At 45.7% G+C, this 20,374-nt stretch overlaps 1 long non-coding RNA gene across 1 annotated transcript in view; it reads left to right on the top strand.

Annotated features, from left to right (window-relative positions):
- Positions 1–399: 399 nt before the first annotated feature.
- The window catches only part of LOC121478339, a 37,646-nt gene continuing 17,671 nt past the window's right edge, over positions 400–20,374 (top strand). The window contains exon 1 of the long non-coding RNA XR_005984454.1: positions 400–518. This is a non-coding gene — a long non-coding RNA (uncharacterized LOC121478339). The remainder of the gene's footprint in view (positions 519–20,374) is intronic.

The raw sequence follows: 20,374 nt of genomic DNA, 5'->3' as shown, positions 1-20,374 counted from the left end.
GTCTTATTTAGAGAGGCGGGGGCCACACGTAGGATCATTGGCTTTATTTTCTTTGAGCCAGACACTGGGCAGGGAGCCGACATAGGATTCTGAAACCCATCATGAAACTGCACACCATGGCTAGCAGATTCAGACTAGAGAACAGGGCTCCTTTCTCTTGGTTTTTATTGATGTTGCCTTAAATATATGTGTGTGTGTACGTATATGTATATGTATGTACACACACATATATGTGTCATGTAAAGTGAAGTTTCTTTTTCACCTCTGTCCCCCGTGTTCTCCTTCTCCCCAGAGGCAATCCCGGCTGACCAGTTCTTGTTTATTCTTCCAGAGACATTGCCTGCATTTATAAACCTTTTCCCCCCGTTTTTTCACAAGTGGTAGTACACGATGCACACTCTTCTCTTGGAGGTACTTCCAGCTCAGAGCATTAAGCTCCCTCTGAAAAGGCCATGGAGTATTCCATTAGGTGGAGAGAACATAAGGGAATTAACCCTACCGCACCCATAGACGCAAAGGTGGGTTCCAGTCCTTGCCTATCCGTGTGTGCGTGTGTGCCTCTTGCCTAGAGAAAGAGAAGGAAGGCAGGAAAGAAGGAAGAGAAGAAGGCAGGGAGGGAGGAGAGAGGGAGGGAGGCAGGGAGGAGGGGGGAAGCAAGGGAAGGAAAGAAGGAAAAGCAATCCAGCTGCCTATATGGCTTCAGAATGTATTTGCCAAATATTTATTGGTGCGTATTTTAAGCTTCAGATGTATTGTTAAACCCTACGACTCTCTTGCCCTTGGAGCCAGTCTGACAATGAATCTCAACGCCTTGCCACTTTTGCTTTTGCATAGAAATTCCCCCCCCCCCCCCTTGTGGAAGGGTGGGTGGGGAGAAGGGAGGGCTGGGAAGAGGTCTCTGGTGTTCTTTGAACCTCACATCGCCCTGGGTTTTACTTGGAGGCACTCAACCACGGGCAGGCTGGGGCGACTCACAAATATGCATCTGGGTCGAGGGAGGGTTGTGAGTTTGTCGTGATATATTTAGAATGAGCCCTTTAGTGGTGCCCCGGACCAGAGAGTAAAGAGCTGCTTGCATGGGCATTTAAAGCAAGCAGAGAAAGAGGCTGTAATTGCAGAGCTCAGGGAATGCTGTACTTGAGAGCTTTTCTGAAATGACATGCTATTTGACCCAATATTTTCCCGAATGCAGAGGCCACTTTAATCTCTGAGGCAAGCTGTCCTTGCACAATGATTGGGTCATGGGGGTGCTCCGAGGAATTGGCCTGGTGGGGCTAGAGGCTGATAAACTCTGAGGACTGGGCTGAGAGTTGGTGGAACAAGTCTTGGATTGACTTCTCCCGCACCAGAAAAGGATTGAGTGCAAGCAGATGATTTGCAAGACGATTCCTGGAAGGAGGAGGAGAGGAATGGAGAAGGGAGAGAGAGGCATGAGAAGGAAGCCCAGGCAGGGTGTACTTGGGCAGGTACAGCTGGGGCTCAGGCCACCCAAGGGCCGGGAAGCTTGCATGGGACAGAGTTGCCCACCTGAGGGCAGAGAAAGCTGGGGTATTTATTCCACTAACATCCCTCCATCACTGGCTCCCTGGGAGAGATGGAGGCTCGAGGCCACAGCTTGCCATGCATGAGGCTATGTTGGAAAGCTATTGGGTTGGTCTCCAAGAGATTTTTATGGAAAACCTCCCAGTTGATAAGTATTGGCAACGGATCTCCACATCTTTTAAATAAATGCTGCAAGAGCCACAAAACCCAAGTTGACCTAGATGCCGCTTGTGGACCACCACGTCATCACCACTGTTGGGCAGAGGGCAGGAACCCACTGCCCTCCCTCCAAGGGGCTGCCTCCTTGGCATCCAGACTGGGAGACCTCCAGATGCACTGGAGTCAGAAGAACCAGAGAGCTGTGAGCTGCCAGTGGTTTTCCCACGGCTTCTAACTTGCAGTTAGTTACTCATCGGCCCCTCTCCACCCCCATTTGAAAAAACCCCAATGAATCAGTCTGATATGGAACAAGATCTGTATACCTGAGACTCACGGGCCTGGGACAAAGTTGGAGCATTGTTTGGATTGAACTCAAATGTCCTTTTGTGCAAGCCTCTGACTGAGGGTAGTAGCAAGAATGACCTTGTAAGCAGCTAAGACAGTAGTTGTTTTCAGGTTGTAAGTGAGGTACCATCAACAGCTCTCCACTCCCAAAAGCTTCACCTCCACTTCCCCACCAGGACAATAATTCATGAGATGCAACTGTCACGGCATGATGCTTTAGCCTATGGCCTGGTGAAAAGTCCACCAAGTCAGAACAGCCTGACAATTGAGCCATCCTCAGTGGCTTATACTTCAGTTTAGATGAGTTTTCCAGATTAAAATGGTATTGCTTTTTTTTTTTTTTTAAGTTTTTATTTATTTATTTGAGTGAGAGAGAGAGCACAAGAGTGAGGAGCAGAGAGAGAGGCAGGCTCCATGCAGGGAGCCTGATGTGGGTCTCCAGGAATGATTCCGGGACTCCAGGATCATGACCTGAGCCAAAGGCAGATGCCTAACCGATTGGGCCACCCAGGCGTCCCTGCCTTTTCTTTTTTCTTTTTTTAATTTTTAAGATTTTTACTATTTGTTTGCAAGAGAGAAGGGGAAGAGAGAGAGAGAGAGACCAGGCACAAGTGGAGGGGAGAGGCAGGGGGAAAGGGAGAAGCAGACTCTTTGCTGAGCAGGGAGCCTGGATTCAGAGCTGAAGGCAGAGATGCTTAACTGACTGAGCCACCCTGGCACCCTGAAGTACTATTGCTTTTTATTCATCTTTACAGATGAATTTTATGACATTTGGGGTTTGTTTCCAAGTAATACAGGAAAAAGGGAATGGGTCTGGTGTAGACACAATAAGATTGGTTAGGAGCTGATCATAATTGAAGTTAGGCCATAGGGATCCCTGGGTGGCGCAGCGGTTTAGCGCCTGCCTTTGGCCCAGGGCGCAATCCTGGAGACTCGGGATCGAATCCCAAGTCGGGCTCCCGGTGCATGGAGCCTGCTTCTCCCTCTTCCTATGTCTCTGTCTCTGCCTCTCTCTTTCTAATCATAAATTAAAAAAAAATTAAAAAAAAAATGAAGTCAGGCCATAATGGTCACATACTACTTTGGCATATATTTAATGTTTCCAATAATGAAATTTTGGGGAAAACTTTAGAAGTTGTTGTTTTGTCAAGAAATGGATTAAATGTGAACACTTAAGAGCAGAACCTGATGATGTGCTGAAGGTATGTTATATCTCAGAGTAGATCTTATGAATGAAGCCAGCTAATACCCCTTCTTGAACATTTCACTCTGGAGTCTAAAGTAACATTAACTTTTTTTTTTTTTTTTAAGATTTTAGTTTTTTTTAAAATTTTTATTTATTTATGATAGTCACACAGAGAGAGAGAGAGAGGCAGAGACACAGGCAGAGGGAGAAGCAGGCTCCATGCACCGGGAGCCCCACGTGGGATTCGATCCTGGGTCTCCAGGATCACACCCTGGGCCAAAGGCAGGCGCTAAAACGCTGTGCCACCCAGGGATCCTGTAACATTAACTTTGATTCTGAAAGTAGCTCGAGCTTCTAGAAGAGAAGTTAGGTTTCTCTGTTGGATTATAAACAAATATTCTTGAGTGACTATTGATGAAACTTTGCCTCAAAGAAAATTCTGATGTGGTTCTAGAATTCTTCATGAAACACAAGTCTTCTAAGGGCTGTGGGGTACTACAGCCAGCACACATCAGCACATGAGCACTGATGGTGTGCATCCCTTCCCAGTTCTATTTTCAGAGGCTTTAGTTTGGAAGGTTGAAATTGGCTACAGTGGGAGAATTTATACCATGGTGATTGGCAAATGCTACAAATTGGGACCTTTCTTTTTGGAGAGTTGGGGTGTTAGATGTGTATCAACACACCACTGATGTAAGGTCTCCTGTTCTGGGATAGCCAGAGATATGGCACTATCATCTTAGGTGTCTGTGGACACTTTCTGGAGATAGATTGATGTCAACACCTAACAGAGCTTAGGCAAAGGGAAGGTTGATAGGGAAGGGGATGCAGCAGATTGTCTTCATTTAACAAGCTGATGTGTTCACATGAGCCCAGCCTGTGGTAGGTACTACTTTATGTCAACATGCTTCTGTTGAGCAATATGAGAGAACTGAGATAGGCTCTGAAGGGAGGTGATGTCTTTGAAAAGATTGGTGATTAGTTTCATGTGGAGTGCTATGTTGAGGATTAGGATTCTTTTCTTAAATTTTATTTATTTATTTATTCATGAAAGACACACAGAGAGAGAGAGACAGAGACACAGGCAGAGGGAGAAGCAGGCTCCATGCAGGGAGCCTGATGTGGGACCTGATCCCAGGATCCCTGGGATCACGCCCTGAGCTGAAAGCAGATGCTTAACTGCTGAGCCACCCAGGCATCCCTGGCTTTAAAATGGTTAATTTTATATTATGTGAATTTCACTTCAATTAAAAAAATAAAAATTTTAAATTTTTTAAAATTTATTTATGATAGTCACACACACACACACACACAGAGAGAGAGAGAGAGAGAGAGAGAGAGAGAGAGAGAGAGAGGCAGAGGGAGAAGCAGGCTCTGTGCACCAGGAGCCCGATGTGGGATTCGATCCCGGGTCTCCAGGATCGCGCCCTGGGCCAAAGGCAGGCGCCAAACCACTGCGCCACCCAGGGATCCCCAAAAATAAAAATTTTAAAAAGAGACTACCCAGATAGATGCTAGCACCCTACTGTTGTGCTGGCTCAGCAAGTCATGGTGTGGCAGCTGGTAGCTGTCAATATTCCTGTCTCCGCAATTGGGATCAGTGTGATCCCAACACTGCTCTTGTCTCCTTGGACCCATCCCATGCACACCACCAGGCCAGTTCCTCCCCAACCCCAGGAAGGAACCACCGGCTGTCTCTTCTCATCTGTTCAGTTTTAGGTGATAAAATGTCCTCAAGCACTCGTTCAGATAGAAGACTTGACTCAGTTTAAGTCCTGATATGCCCAGTGCAGTGTAATCACCCAAACTCTGGATGTGACGGTCCTGCCTAGCTCAGGTGTGTTCCCGCAGCCATGGGCAAGTGGGCGGGATGAGCTCTCTTGCTATTTCTCTGGCTTGGGCACATATTCCTCCTTGGCATTCACCTTTGACTCTTCCCGGTGGAAGTTGAGGGACAATGGTGAGGGTCAGGAAAGGGGCAAGTCTCAAGAGGACTTGAAATGGTCTTATTGCCACCCTCTTTCACCCTCATCTGCTACCTGACAAGCCTGCAGGTGCCCTTGCATCCCAAGGATTAGGATTCTGAAGCCTGCTTGGGCTCAACAGGAAAGATAACAGTCATCTCTTAACATTTGCCGCCCTTGACCTACTACTATGTTCTAGGTACTCAGCTAGATTTTTGCTCTCAAGTAGCTTACAATCTTGAGAACAGTAAATATTTGTTCTGGTGTGCATTTGTTTATCTATCCATCCATCCATCTCTCCATCCATCCACCCACTCTTTTCAGGATACCTGGAATGAATTTATCAGCAACTTTCCTGAGTGTAGGCATTTGAAGCAACCAGACACAATTTTAAAATCTGCCTTTTCAAGTTGTTCATCATCTACTTTCCCTTTTTCTGTAAACACCACCCACTTTTCTGTCAGGGACCCTCTCCTTCCGTCTCTGCACCCTCTGACCCCAGGGTGGCCAATCAGCACATCAATGCTCTTGGCCACAGTGATTCGTTCAAGTTGAACACCTGATCCAGGTTAGCCTAAAAAAAGCCAAACCTGCAAACTACAATGGTAAAGAGACCTTCTTTTTTGGCTGAGATTAATAAACAGGACATATGCTTATTCTTTTGGTGGCCATGTTTTTCTATCACATGACATGGAAAGAGCTAGCTTGAAAGTATAGCCAACAGAGAGAAAAGCAAAGATAAAAAATGAAGAGAGTAGGAGCCTTATTATATTTTTGAGCACCTGGAATCTGCTATTCCTGAAGACAATATCTCTAGACTTCTTAGGTGCATAAATCAATGAGTTTGTGTTGCTGTTAAAACTAGTTGGAATTGGATTTCTGTGTCTGTCTCAAAGAGTCCTAGTGATATCTTTCATTGACACCCCCAGAGGGCCCAAAGCCATGCAGAGAGTCATCACCCCTACCTAGTGAGTAATAAAGGTGATTCATTTCCAGTTAGCCTGTTGTCCAGAGAGTAGAAGAATTTTCACCAGTCCCTATAGGAGGCCCATGCATGGTAGCATATCCTGGCTCTGATTTTTGTAGGTGGAGGAGGCCTGCCATGCCCCATACTCCATGCTGGCCAAATATGGGTGCAACACTAACAGCAAGCACTGGCTGACCAAAGATGCCAAGTAAGTGAGCTTTCCAGTCTGCAGCATGTGTCCCTGGAGTAGAGTGTGAACAAGGCTTGAGAAAGCTCGGGTATTTGCTACTGGGGTTCCAACCCCAGAAAGAGCCCAGGGAATGGCCAAGGAGAGGGGGTGTTTGGGAGGCTGGACAGGGGCCATAAAGAAATGTGTGAAAACAATGTGATTTCAAGTGACTTCCAGGTTGGGAGGGAAAGCCAGTTGTCCCCAGCAGGTCTATCTATTTTCTCTCTGACAGTTCCCGTACCAGCTTTGTTAGCACTTGGGGCTAACACAGTTGGCACAGTTCAAAGAGTTCTGGAGAGAGGACAGGGCCCTGAGCTGAGAGAGAACTCTGCTGGGCTGAATTGGAATCCCTGGGTTCAAGAATTGATTCTGTGCTCTGCTATTTATGGTTTTGGGCAGTGAGCCCACCATGTCCTTCTTGTTGAAATGGGATGGTGTCTTCCTCATTTCCATTGCTACCAATGACACCTGCATCTCGTTCTTGCTGACCTGGATCACCCCTTCATCCCCTAACTGGGGTCCTCACTTCCACTCTGACCTCTTAGAGCTCTTTGCTGCACAGCAGCTGACCTGCTCTTTTATTAATATACCTCAGGTTGTGCAGGCACCAATTTGAAGCCCTGTATACCCAACTCTCAAGCCACTTTGAAGAAGTGACCCAGCAGTTCCACTCCTGAGCATACACCCAACAGGGATGGGCACCTAGGACCACTGCAGGACTTAGCCAAGAGTTATTATAGCGGCTTTCTTCATAACAGCTCGCAATTGGAACAGCTCAACTGTCCATCCATAAGAGAATGGATAAACATATTATGGTACATTTAGGCAGTAGAATATTACACAGCAACAAACAAGTATGACCTGCCACTACATGTGGACAAATGGGAGCATCTCAGAGATAGAATACTGAAAGAAGTCAGACATAAATGAGCACATAGCCATACAGTTCCAATTTATCTGAAGATCAAAATTAGGCAAGTAGTCTTTGGTGATGTAAGCCAGAACAGTGGTTATCTTTGAGGGGGGCTATTGAGCAACAAGGGGCACAGGGGAGCACTTTAGGACACCAGAAATATTCTAAGTCTTGCTCTGATGGTGTTTTCATGAAGGGATGCATATTAAAATTTACTGACCTGTACACTTTAGATGGGGCATTTTGTTGTTTTATTGTGTGTCCATTGTACTTCAATATGGAAAATAAAAATCCCTCCAGTGGGTTCCATGACCCTAAGAATAAAGCCCTCATTTCTCTGCATGGTCTGCCCTGCTCATTTCCCTCTGCTCCAGGGTCATTGGCCTTCTTCCTGTAAGCTCCATCCTGCCTCTTCCCACAATGCTCTTCCCTAGGTCTTTTTATAGCTGGAACCCACCTATAGAGGCCCCTCTTGTCCTCTAAGTAACTCCTACCCCAGTTAATATGATCAGTTTTGCCATTTGAACCAGGTGAACAAGAGCTTTGCCCTCAACCTTGATCTTACCCTCCCCTATCCATGCCCCTCCCGAAGGGCAAGAAGTAGATGGGGCCAAAGGAAGGCACTCATCCAGGGTCCAGAGGTATATATAACTCTGACAGCCCTCCTCTGTTGACATAGCTGCACAGGGGTCTCTCCTCTGAGTGTCTTCTCTTGCATCTGTGGAGAGGATGGGGGAGAATGTGGCTGTGCCCCTGGGGTGTTCACATGTGTGAAGGCTCCTTCACAGCAGTATAGAAGGGTGCCTGGGTGACTCAGTCTGTTAAGCCTCTGACTTTTAAGTTCGGCTCAGGTCATGATCTCAGGATCATGGGATCGGGCCTCCTGTCAGGACCCTGATTGAGCTCTGCCTCAGTGGGGAGTCTTCTTGAGATTCTCTCTCTCCCTCTGCCCCTACCCCTGCTCACACACACTCTCTTTCTCTCAAATAAATAAATAAATATTTTAAAAAAATAAGAAGGATAGAGCTTAGAGCAGGAAGACAAGAGAGTGGACTGTAGGCCAGGGGCCTCCACTTGAACTCTTATCTGGGGTCCATGAATATTAGGGGTGGGTCTGCTCTCTACTGTCATAACTGGCAATCACTTTGTTTATTTTGTATTTGCTTTTTTATCTGTCAGGGCTTTGGGGACAAGAGTGGGTTGCTAGCATCTAGTACAGTGCCTGACACATAGTAGGTGCTTGAAAACCACTTGCTGACTATGCCAATAAAAGCTGCCCCACAAATCTGCTAGCTTCTCTCCAGGCTGTAAGGAATACAGTGTGATCCCAGGGGCTGAGCTCAACTAGTCTGAAGGGTGCCATTGGCTTTGGAGCATGGTGGCCCTGGCAGGCAGATGAAAGCCAGCCCTGTCCTAGCTCTGCTTTAGGAAGGCTCATGTCCTCTTCTGTGGAGAGACAGGGCTCACCCTGCACTGATGGGACTGCACTAAGCTTGGACTGAGCATGTGCCTTAGCTAGACTGGAAGCTGGGGAATTGAGTTCTGGGGCAGGAGTGGTGTCCCAGCCTATGTGGCCAGCCCCACTTGATTATCTTGGGGTGGAACAGGTGTAGGAGGTAAGCCAATTTGAGGGCTGTCCCCTCACAGAGGGGCATTCAGGAGGCCTGCAGGGCATTTGCCCTCCTTTCTTCTCATATCTCCACCACTCATAAAGTTCAACAGCTTGCTTTTGGCCTTTGAGTTATTTTAAAATAACAGATATATAGAATAATACATGTGGCATAAGTGTGCAGCTTGCCACGTTTTCACAAACCGAACAGCCCCAGACCAAGAGCCATTACAATACCAGTCACAGAGCCCCTGAGTGCCCTTCTAGCCTGTACCTTGCAAGGCAACCACCATCATCAGAAAGCAGAGATTCATTTTGCCTTTTTGTGCTTACATACTTGGAATCATCCAACATGGGCTTTGTGTTTAGCTTCTTTTGCTCAACATGGTGTCTATGTATATCGTTTATAGGTTGTTTATTTTTGCTGTTGTAGACTATTCCATTGGGTGGCATTTATTTGTTTATCCACCTGCTTTGTATGATTATTACTGATTATTATTTATTCAATTTATTTATCCATTTTACTATTGATAGACATTTGGGTAGTTTCTAATTTGGGGTGATTATGGCTCATGTCTCTGTGAACCTTCTTGAATATGGCTCTTTCTTTTCTTTTCAGCATTTGGGAGGGAACTGCAGGGCCATGCAATGAATGTGTGTAGCAGGTCAGCTTCTATTAATTCATAGAAACTGGTTTGTTTTCTTGCAGGGGTGGGGAGGGTGGGGGGGATGGGGGAACATGGTTGTCTAAGGCTTTGGTATTTCTCTTGTTTGATGCAAAATGGTTGATTTGGTTGGGAAACAGTCTCATTTTCATTTTAAAGGAAGCTGTCACATTCCACCCCACCTCTCCCCCATGACCTCCAAAGAAACTGCCAGAGCCCAATCCCACAGGAAGCATTCTTTCTTTCTCCCAACCCAGCCCCAGACAGCGAGGCTGGAGGGGATGGAGGTCACAGTGATAGGGAAAGATATAGCCAATGAAGAAGAGGGAAAGTGAGGAGAAGGAAGGGGGGAGAGAGAAAGACAGAGAGAGAGGGAGAGACAAAGAGAGAGAGGAGAGAATCAGCTGCGAAGCAAAAAGGAAAAAAAAACCTGGGGGCTGGGAAGTGAAACCAAATAGTTCTGGAAAAGTCTACAGCTTCAAATTGGTGACAATTGTGTCTTTCTACTAAATTGTTGTGAGATATGGCTTCAATTTGAAAGCTTACAGGACTCAGCTCAAAATGGCGCCAGGGAAATGAAATAAGCAGGGCCCCAGGGCCATCTTCAGAGGCATCAGGAGCTTTGGTGGCAGGAGGCCTTCTGGGGACTAACCAGGACCTTCCCACCACGTGCAGTGACCCTCTGGCCCCAGAAGCCTCTCAGGGCTACAGAGCTGGTGGAGGGAAAAGAATATGGAATACTTTTCCAGGACCCAGCAACAGGCCCTCGTCCTCCTTTTTCTGTGCCAGTCTCGTCCTGGTCTGGGCACATATCCAGATGCCAGGCTCTTCAGAGCGGGACAACCATGACAGGTAGGCAAGTGAGGCACTTGCCTTGGGTGCAACATTTCAGGGAGTGAATTTCAAGGAGTTCCAGGAGACTCAGTAATCAGAATAAAAAATATTTTATATTTTAACATGCTATTTTTAAAAGTCAAAAGTAACTCCAAAAATTGATGATGAACAAAATGTCAAAATTTCAAATGAAGATGGGACCTAATCCTGCACTTGCCTGACCCTGTCTCACTCACCTGTCCCTAGTCCCTGACCTGGTTCCAATAAAACCTCATTTATACAACCAGACAGCTGGCCTGCAGACCACAGCTTGGCAATTTTCTTTTAAAAATCATTGGGTGAGGCTGACCATCTTCTTTCATGAATCCATTAGCCTGCTGGGTCTCTGGGAGTGACAAGAGACAAGGACTCCAGGTGTTGTGGACATTATGATTAGCAGACAGGAAACAGAGGACAATGAGGCACTTGTATCTGTGGGTGGCTGCTTGCACAGTTGGGGGAAGGGTGGCAAGATAACCAACAGTCTGCCAAAACATACACATACCTTATTTTATTGTGCTTCACAGATATTGTCAATTTTTATAAACTGAAGGTCTGTGACAACCTGCATCTAGCAAGTCTTATGGTATTATTTGTCCAAAAGCATTTGTTCACTTCATGTCTCTGTGTTACATTTTAGTAATTCTCACAATATTTCAAACACTTTCATCATTATTGTATTTGTTATGGTGATTTGTCACCAGTGATTATAACTCACTGAAAGCTCAGATGATGGTTAGCATTTTTAGTAATAAAGTATTTTTTTAAGATTTTATTTATTTATTCATCACACACACACACACACACACACACACACACACACACACACACACACACAGAGGTAGAGACACAGGCAGAGGGAGAAGCAGGAATGTAGGAAGCCTGACATGGGACTCGATCCCGGGTCTCCAGGATCATACCCCGGGCTGAAGGCAGCGCCAAACCGCTGGGCCATCGGGGCTGCCCAATAAAGCATTTTTTAATTAAGGTATGTACATTTTTTTAGACATAATGCTATTGCACACATAATAGACTACAGTATGGTATAAATAGAACTTTTATATATACTGGGAAACCCTAAAATTCATTTGACTCCCTTCATTGTGACATTCATTGTATTGCAGTGCTCTGGAACCAAACCAGCACTATCTCTGAGGTATGCTTGCATGTTCTTCCTTACATAGTATAAAGTCGTGGCTGAGAAGCAGTTATCCAGCCAGAAACTACATTTCTCAAAATAGTTTATAGTCTGGAAGGATCATGTGACCAGTTCCCACCAATGAGAATGTGAATAGATGTGAGGTGGTTAAGAAGTAGGCATATTCTCCCCATTCTATCTTTTCCCATCTTTTTGGATGAATGCAGAGGACCCTGAGGCAGGGAAAGGTGGAGCCACAAGATGGAAGGAGGATTTAGACCCCTGAATTAACATGTGTAATGCAACCTCAACTTCAAATACACATATTGCACTTTTAAGTGAGCCAGAAAAAAATCTGTGCAACCCACTGCGATGCAGAGACTTATTTGTTACAGCAGCCAGCATTACCCTAATTCATAGAAGAAGTCATCAAAGGTTAGAGTAACTCCAGGAAGGAGTTCACAGAGGAAGCTAACCTATTCAGGCTCCCAAGCTTGGGTGGCATTTGGGTTGGAGTCCAGCAGATGTTCCAGGCTGGAAGGAAAGCATGAGCTTCGTGTGCCTTCTAATGGTCTCATCTGAACCCCCAAAGCTGGCAGTAAATTTGGAGAGGGCATCTAACGGTTAGATTGACAAGGTCCTCCCACTTTGAGGAAATATCCCTCTTCTACTGCCAGCCACGGTGGCCCACCCCTGGCCCCCACTGAGTCCACCATCACTTTCCTCCAGGACTTTTTCTTTTTTTAATATTTTATTTGTTTATTCATGAGACACACACACACACACACACACACACACACACACACACAGAGGGGGGCAGAGACACAGGTAGAGGGAGAAGCAGGGTCCCTGCAGGGAGCCAGATGCAGGACTTGATCCTGGGACTCCAGGATCACGCCCTGGGCCAAAGGCAGGCACTAAACCGCCGAACCACCCAGGGATCCCCTTCCCCCAGGACTTTTAAAACTACCTTGTGTTTCTGGGTGCCATGGGTATGAGGCTCCAGGGCTGGTGGCACTATGGAAGTTGAAGTCTGTGCTCAGAGGGAATAAAGCTGCTAGGCAGAGAGAGACAGAGACAGAGACAGAGACAGAAATGAGAGCCAGAGGGAGAGTAGTGATGGGATTGGATTATGGATGCCAGAGACCCAGGCTTGCTCCCGCCCTTCCCACACTAACTCATTATACCTCAGAAGTGATTCCTTCCAACAAACTCCTGCTCTGGGTCAGGCAAACTCTAACTGGATTTCTTTAATCTGCAAATCAGAGATTCCAATGAGACCAAATCCACCAAGCCCCAATATTTATGGAGCAAGAACTAGGTGCAACACAGTGTGGTCAGCTTTTGGTGGCTTTGATAGAGGCTGTGGGGAAGGGATGCCTCAGGAAGATATAGAAGGAACAATATTCTGAGAAATGAATCAGGAGCCTCTGCTCTGGTTCAAAAAAAAAAGACAGGTGGAGAAAGAGAGAGAAGGAATCCCATGCCCAGCTCCTGTTTAAAGATACCACAAAGTTGACTTTCTTCCTCCTCTCTATCCAACCTCCTCCCTGATCTGACGGGTGATTACACCCATGATCATCTCCTGAACCCTAGAGCAACAATGCCCTGCCTACGACAGCCTCAGCTGGTGGAAGATGGGGCACCTGCAAATATGGAGCCTTGCAGGGAACACAGATATTAGAATTACATGTGTTGCTTTGCTTTCCAAAAGACAAAGCTCCGAAATGAACAGACATTTAACCAAAGAGGATATACAGATGGCAAATAAACACATGAAAAGGTGCTAAATATCTTTAGTCATTAGGGAAATGCATATTAAGTCACAATGAGATATCATTATATACCTATCAGAATGTCTAAAATAAAAAATGGTAATGGTGCCAAATAAGGATGTAGAGAAACTGGGTCCCTCATTCACGGCCAGTGGGATGTATTATGGTACAGCCACGTCAGACAGGAGTTTAGCAGTTTCTTTTAAAAGCTAAACATGCAACTACTATACATCCCAGAAACGCACTCCTAAGCATTTATCCCTGGGAAATGAATACTTCTGTCCACATAAAAGCCTATAGATAAATGTTCACAGCAACTTTATTTGAAATAGCCAAAAGCTGGAATCAGCCCAAGTGTGCTGCAACAGGTAAATGGTCAAAAACAAAACAAAACAACTAAGATACATCCATGTCATGGAATAAAGGGGTGAACTATTGATACATGCAATTTGGAGGAATCTCTAGGAAATCATGTTAGGCAAAAACAAAATAAGACAAAAACAAACACAAAGTCCCCAAAAGGTTGTATACTCTATGATTCCATTTATATAATATTTTTGAAATGACAAAATTTTAGAAATGAACAAGAGACCAGTGGTGACCAGGAGCTAAGGAAGGGGTGTAGGTGGGAGGACAGTGGGTATGGCTATACAAGGGCAATGATGAGGGACCCTTGTAGTGATGGAAATGTTATGTATCTTGACTATCTCAATGTCAATATCTTGCCTGTGCATTGTACCATAGTTTTGCAAGATGCTGCCCCTGGGGGAAACTGAGTAAGGCATCCAAAGGATATCTCTGTTATTTCTTACAATTAGATATGAATTTATAATCATCTCAAAACATGAAGTTTAAGTTTTAAAAAACCTGCCTGAACACACTGGAGAGTGAACAAAAGCAGGCAGAAAGAGGAGGAGCCTCTATACTTGGAAGTAAAGAAATGGCATAGGCAGAGTTTCCCGTTTTATATTTCTATGTTTTGAGGGCAGCTCCAAGCTTGAACTATGTAGGGTAACTAAAACTCCAATAGAAAATTTACAGTTTTTCTGGCTGAAAGAACCAGAGGACAGAGTATGGGTGACTACAACTGTTAAGAAGGGTTGGAGAACCCTAGAAAAGTGAGGATCAGCCCCATATTCTGTGTATTAACTCTGTTCAAGTCTCTGGCTGACCCCTGAACCATGCATGTGTGGGAAAGGCTTCCAACAGCCCAGCCAGGTGAGGAGAACTGAACTGAGATTTGAACTCAGTTCAAATTTCCCAAAAGGCTGAGTCTGCAGTTTGAGTGTAGCCAAGTTTACTGCTTTAGAAAACAAGTAAACAGTCAAGTAAGCATCAATATTCTTCAGAGGAATATAACAGAATCCAGAGTCTCCACAAAATTGCATCCATAATATCTAGAACAGTATCCAAAATGGAGATAGGGAAATCTAGGTGTTGTCCTTGATTCTTCCCTGTGTCTTGCTTTCTATAATCAATCCACTTATGAGAGCTGTCTGTCACACTTCTAGAACATAGCTTCATTTCGTCTGCTTCTCACCATCTCCACTATGACCTCCTTGTCCAAGCCACCATCCTCTCTGACCTGGATTACTAACCAAGGCTCCTCACTAGTGTTCCTACTTCCTCTCTTGTTCCTCTGCAATTCATTCCTTGTACAGCAGCCAGAGTCACCTCTTTACATGTTACAGGTCGTGTTACTTGCCATTGCTCTTAGGATATCATCCAGCCTCCTCATCATGGCCCACAAGGTCTGGCCGGATTGACCCAACCTGTCTCTTCTCTACTCATGCCCTCCCTTAACCACTCTCACTGGCTTCTATCCGCTCTTTCAGTAGCCATAGCACCTTTGTACTTGCTGTTCCCCAGTCCTCCTGTTGTCATTGAACTTTCAGCTCAAATATTACCTCCTCTGATAGATTTTCCCTGGACCTGTCACCGCCCCTCCCCCCCCCAATGTAGCCTGACAGTCACTGCTACATTCCCTGGTTTTATTTTTCTGAATCGAGTTACCAACTCAGTGTTTGTTTACATTATCTGTCTTCCCCAGATGGAGTGCTAGCCCCACATGGGACTTTGCCTATCTTGCTTATTGCTTATCTGCAGTGCTTGGAATAGCACCTAATACATAATAGGTTCTTATCCAAGATAATTCTTATCTATTATGCACAATGGACTTCCCAAACCTAGAGACATAAAACAATACCACTTAATTATGCCCACAGATTCAGACAGGACCCAACAGGAATAGCTTATTTCTGTCACAATGTCTGGGGCCTCAGCTGGGCAGACTGGAGTGGTTAGGGGTATATCAAAGGGCTGGGTTGGGCCTCGAGAACCCACTTCCAAGAGGTCTTCCTCAGTCACAAAGCTGGTGCCTGGACTTGGAATGGTTGGGAGGTGGGGCTGAGCTAAGAATGTTGTATGGATGCTTAGCCAGGTGATCTCAGGGTCATCAGATTCTTTATATGGTGGTTTAGCCTTTCAGTGAACTGGGCTAGAGCTTCATGCTTCAGAAGTCACAAAGCAGAGCCTCCAGGGTATTCTATTGGTCAAAGCAGTTAAATGGGACTCTATACCTGGTTTTTTGATGGGAGGAATGTAAAATAATTTGTAGCCATTAAAAAAAACTATGAATGAATCTATATTAGGGCATGCCTAGGTGGTTGTTCTTATGTATCAGCCATCAAAGCCAAAGCCAATACTGAGAAATTTCTCCAAAGGATGGCATTTAGATAAATGCATTTTTAACTCCATGCCAACTCAATTAGAGGCTCCTTCCTATTGCCTGCTCTACCTCTTGCTCCTCTGGCCCATATTAACAAATCAGTGAGGACATGAGTCACTGCATTGAATTTTCTAACACCTTGACTTCCTTGTCAAGCCACTGATGGCAGATGCTGGAGCGGACATGAGCAGTGCAACATGTCATAGCTCTCCCAGTCTGGATGTGGACATGCCATTCTAGATCACTTCATGTGATGTGAAAAGTTGAAAAGTATGGATCTGCTCACCCCCAACCTCTACCATAAGGGTTTAGAACCATCATAAGAACATGAGCCTGAAATTGGATCAAGAAATGGTGTGCATGAACATAAGCATTATAAGCAGAAGCAAGCACTCTTCAAGAAGATGATAAAGGAATGGAGAGGCTTCCTCCCAAAAGCTAGTCAAATAATGGAGATTGACACACAAATATACATGTATTAAAAAAAAAAAAAAAAAAACCAGCCATTAAACATGGCATTGATCTGAAAGCTGAAAGGCCTTCAGCGTCAAAGCCTCCTGAGGGGCCCTGGGTGAGGCAGGCTTCTGGTCCCTGTGCTTCCTAATCATTTCCCTTCCCCTTACCTCCTCTCCCCCACCTTGTGCACCCCAATCTGCCAGTGTCCCCACCAGAGGAGCCCCACTAAGGTTACTAGTGGCATCCTTGTTGCCAAACCTCATGGACTTTTTGGTTATTTTCTTGCTTAGCCTCTGAATAATTGATGCTGCCATTTGGAAACTCTCTCCTCACTGGATGGCCCATGGAACCACTCTCTTGCAGAGTCCCTGCCACAACTCTGACTGCTCCTTCTTGATGTCCAAGTGTGTCCATCTACACCATCTTGCCCTGAACCTTGCAGCCCCTCCAAATCTGTCCTTTTTTTTTTTTTTTAAAAAAAAGAAAGATTTTATTTATTTATGAGAGACACACAGAGAGAGGCAGAGACACAGGCAGAGGGAGAAGCAGGCTTCCAATAGGGAGCCCGATCCCCCAAATCTGTCCTACCTCCACTCCTCTTCCCACTAGCCTCTTTTCTACCTGTATCTTCAACTTGTGTTCTGGTGACCACCAAAACTCATCTCTTGCCCTCTCCCTCTTCTTCCTGACTTCAGAACCAGTGGGCCATCTGCTTATAAGACTTTGGTCCTCACACTACACAGACACCTCCAGTTGAATGTGTCCAAAAGAGAACTTATCAGTGTCTCCTACAGACGTGTTTCTTGCTCTTTTCCACCCCTGCCACTTCCAATCAGTCCCCAAGTCTGGGAAGGACAGTAGTTAACAGAATATCTCCTAAATCTCTCCCAATTTTATGCCCTAACACTGTCCTATCTGGGACTTTGCCATTTCTTACCCAGATTCCTGCAATCATCTCTGATTCTACTTTCCCTCCCCCTGCCTTCTCCATGCTGTGTTCATAGCGACATGACCCTCCCTGCTTAAACCCTCCAGTGTCTCCCATCATAGGACAAAATTTAAAGATCTGGGAATGACACATGAGATGTTGATTGATTTGGTCCCACCCCACCTAGCTGCAATAAGGTTCCAATTGCGTCTAGGTTTCTTCACTTACTGGGTATATGACTTTGGGCAAAAAAACTTAACCTCTCTGTGTCTTATTCTCTCCATTACAAAAAAAGCAATGCTTCTAACTTCTACTAATGACAATGCAATGAAAAATGCACAGGAGTGCTTAATACAATGCCTGGCATATGGTAAACTATTACTGACACTCTCGTCTTTTTTTTTTTTTATTTATTTATGATAGTCACAGAGAGATAGAGAGAGAGGCAGAGACACAGGCGGAGGGAGAAGCAGGCTCCATGCACCGGGAGCCCGACGTGGGACTCGATCCCGGGTCTCCAGGATCGCGCCCTGGGCCAAAGGCAGGCGCCAAACCACTGCGCCACCCAGGGATCCCTACACTCTCGTCTTTATGGAGAAGTCTCCATCCCCACATGTAACCTGCACTGCAGGTACACCATCTCTCAAAATTCCAAGGTTCTCTTATCATTCCCCATGCATGGGTCAGATTGTTATCTCTTCCTGTGCTAGACATTCCCTCCCTCTTCTTTCCCCACCTTCCTGCCCTCATTTCTCCTTCTCAAGACCCCACTCAGGGATCAAACCTCTCAGAAAGCTCTCTCCACTTCCCCCACCCTCTGACCACAACTAGGTTGAGGTCCCTGGGGTCCCTGACCATATCTTTGTTTAGCTTGCCAGAGGTAGCAAATTCCTGGCTATGAGGCAGATTACAATTATCCACATGTTTTGCCCTGTACAATATTTTTCAAACTTTTTGAATTTGTTACAACATTAAAAAGTTGGGAAGCCTCACATGAAAATCTGGGTTTCTGGCAACTCCTGAAAAACTGAAGGAGATCACAATATAGCCACCACCAGCTGGGAGCTCAGTGTCAGCTGCTCTCTTTCAAGAGGTAGAGATGCTCCAGTTTGCCACACTCCCCACCATTCCCTATTATATGACACCCAGCTGCTTCAGTTACTATCTTAGCTCCACATAGCCCACTAGCTAGCAATTCCACTTTGAGGCATATGCTCAAGATAAATGAGTGCATACATTCCACCAAAAGACACATACAAGAATGTTCTCAGTAGCATCATTTGCAATAGTCAATAAGCAAATTAGTCTATTCATACAATGAAATAGCATACAGCCATTGCTGTCTGCAATATTATACATGAATATTGTACATGAATACCATAATAAATCCCATGTAACATGGATACAGCTGGACACAGAAGTGTACATATTGCACTATATCAAGCTCAAGAACAGTCTACACAATCTCTGCTGCTAGATGTGAGTACAACAGACATAGGGGAGGTAAACCTGTCTGAAAGGGGCATGAAGGGCCTCTGAGCTATTGGTAATATTCTGTTCTTGATCTGGATAGTGGTCACCTGGTGGTATTCCGTTTCTGAAAATTCTCTTGGTGTGTCTGTTACACTTGAACAAAACATTTTTTTAAGAGATCGTGCTCTATAACTTGATTACCCATCATATTTCTATAATTTTGCTCTAATTAACTCCATTCTTCCCAAAATTCAAATGGATTTTCAGAAGACAGAGATTTGCCATGTTGAGAATACTTAAGAAAACATTTTGGGTACTAGTGGCCATTCTAATGGAGGAATTCCAGAATGCTCTGAGCCAGTAATGTGAGCCACCCCCACCCAGTGGCTGGGTCCCAAGGGGCCTGGGTAGGGCAAATTAGGAGCGAAAGCTCTTTGGCCCTGCTTGCTGGTGGAGGTGACTTGGGAACTACTCTGGGATCTCGACTGGTTCTGAATTGGCTTCCTTGATGCAGGCCTAACTCTGAAGTTATTTATTATGAGACATGTTTGCCCATTGAATTACAGACCCTTTAAAAACACTGCTGTATGGGCTTGGAATTTTGATCTTCTGTCTGCAGTGGAAACCCCAGGAGCCTGGCCGGAAATGTCCCACAATGGGAGGCTCCTGAGGGGTTCCCTGCAGACTGGGAGAAAGAAGGGATTCCCCAGCTTCCCGTGAGTTTCCTCTCCGGACCCTTGCCTGTGGGACAGCACAGGCTATGCAGGAAATCAGCCACTCTGTGGAGGCCTATGGGCTATGTCCCTCTTTGGGCATGGGGAGCCTGCTCCTTGGGAAGTGCTGGTGAGATTTCACTACCTGGGGGTCTGTCCCAGAAGCAGTTTAGGGGCTGGAGGCTGGCTGGGCCCCTGGTGGGCTCTTTGCTGTGGGGGCCCTGGTAAGTTGCTCTCCTTTCAGAAACAAATCTTTGTAACCCCAGTCACCAGAGAAGGTGGCTTCTCTGTCAGGGTTCACCCCTTCCAGGTTTCACTGTTTGGTGGAACAAACAGTTCTGGAGGTAGCCACCTGTCTAGTTTGTTCCAGAGCTGAGTCAGGAAGGAACCACTGACGAGGACTTGTTTAAAAACCAGAGCTTCCACTGCCATCTAGGGAGATGGGTTGAGTGGGCCACTGGTTTTATAAGGCAGGCTCTGAGTGCTAGCCATTAGCACAATTCAACACAGATTTATTGAGTGCCTCCCCCAGGCCCAGCACCAGGCCAGCTCTGATGGTGAAGTAAGTGAATGAGTTATAGGGAGACCAGCGAAGGGTATTCCAGGCACAGGGAACAGCCATTGTGCGGCCCCTGAGCTCCCTGCTGGAGAGTAGGCCCGGGTGGTTAAGGGCCAACAGAGGCCAGCGGCTGGAGCAGGAGAGCAGGTGGG

This window comes from Vulpes lagopus, chromosome 18 (genome assembly GCF_018345385.1).
Source record: "Vulpes lagopus strain Blue_001 chromosome 18, ASM1834538v1, whole genome shotgun sequence".
NCBI classification, from domain to species: domain Eukaryota; kingdom Metazoa; phylum Chordata; class Mammalia; order Carnivora; family Canidae; genus Vulpes; species Vulpes lagopus.
This window is presented reverse-complemented; position numbering and strand designations above follow the sequence as displayed.